Here is a 1,828-nt window from a genome sequence, read left to right as displayed (position 1 = left end):
GCTAAATATTTAACTTGCAACTTAAATATTTAGCTAGCAAACTAAATATTTAAGTTGCAAGTTAAATATTTAGCTTGTTAACTAAATATTTAATTTGTAAGTTAAATATTTAGTTTATAAACTATGACATTTATAAATGTATGAACCATATGGTGAAAATCTGACTGAAAAATAAATCTGTTCTTTTTCTTATAAAAGTCTAAACAAAACAAAAATATTTGTGGTAATTTTTGACTGTGTAACTTTACAAACGGCAGCCCATAGCTGGTCCCATTTACACAGAAATGTACTCGTTTTAAAAAAAAAAACAGTCACTTTTCCAACCCTACCTGTTTGAAACAAACATCAGSCTCTTCTGATCTCATGACGTGTGGTTTGCCTCCAAACTTTATGAATTTCTACWGGAACAGAGCGTCAGTGATGAACAGTTTTTAGCTCAGTTTCCCACTTTAATGTGTCAAAAACATCAAATGGAAAAATCTGTTCTTTTACATGTTTTTTTTAACTGAACTCGGTTTAAAGCTGAACGTTTGGAGCCAGCAGGAACTTTTGCATCAGTGTTCAGTACGGGTCTGAAACAGAACCAGACACCAGTAATTACCTCAAATAAAGGTTAAATAAGTTTTAAAACATTATTAATATTTCATGTATGTAAATAAATTTAATGTGAGACACGAAGGAGGTGATCTTCAGTCTCAGCTGCAGGATCAGATCATTTGAGTTGTTTTATCAACACCTGAGTTCACAACGAGGTTTTTACAACAYGAGTTTAAGGACAGAGCTACAGCGCACCGATTACTGAATGTGTGACARCATGGAAACACTGTAACGAGAGAACAAAATGTGCCATGTTATTTAAAATGTTTTATGTTTTTTTTATTTTAAAGCAACCCCAAAGCATCAGAGATAATAAAAAGCACCAGACTGAAGCAGTTTTGTCATGTTTTTATTTATCAAGTCTTATAAAGTTGAAAGTGATGATTGTGAGACAGTGTTGAGTATTGTTACAGGTTCGTTTGTATAATAAAGCAGTAAAGAGGTCATGACTTCATCCAGCTCAGAAGTGGGTGAAAGAAAATAACACGTTCACTGAACCCACACTGCCAGAAGGTAAAACTACAAGATCCCTGTGCAGAAACAAAGCAGATGGAGCTAAAACCAGATCTGAAACATGACGACATTTCTTTACCTCCTGTCGGTGACAAAAACTTCAGTTTCACATCTAAACATTAACATTCAGCTTTTACTTCCAGGTCTTTTCTTTTACTTTGTAATGTTTCACTGTTATATATTTAATGTAATTTTTTAAGTATTTTATATTTATCCTAAATAGTTTGAAAAGTGGTAATACATAAATTAGACAGCGTGACATTTAAACTTTGAGAATAGTCGGTTTGACACTTGTGCATTAGTAACTGTAAACAGGTAATTTATTCAACTTAGAAAATATCATTTGTAACAAATAATAATAATAATAATAATAATAATAATAATAATGCTTTTATTCAGTGTCTCAATCTGTTTCATTTTGCTTGATATTTGCTGATTTTACTCTTACTAAATGTTTTGCTGTTGCAGTTTTTTTTCCTGAACTACTTTTATTTGTATTACACTGTTTTTGACGTTAATGTTGTTTCTTTTGTAATGAATCTAAACTGCCTTACATTTGCTGTTCTTAAATTGTTGATGATTTTATTGTTTAATATTTTATGTTTTYCTACGGTGCCACGGTACAACTGGACACCAGGACTCCAGATGAAAACTAGCCTTTGGCTAATTCTGACATGTTACAGATGTAGGCTACTGTTATTAATATGCACTGTCCTGT

Source organism: Austrofundulus limnaeus, unplaced genomic scaffold (genome assembly GCF_001266775.1).
Source record: "Austrofundulus limnaeus strain Quisiro unplaced genomic scaffold, Austrofundulus_limnaeus-1.0 Scaffold1540, whole genome shotgun sequence".
NCBI classification, from domain to species: domain Eukaryota; kingdom Metazoa; phylum Chordata; class Actinopteri; order Cyprinodontiformes; family Rivulidae; genus Austrofundulus; species Austrofundulus limnaeus.
The sequence above is the reverse complement of the archived record's forward strand: the minus strand, read 5'-3'. Positions refer to the sequence as shown.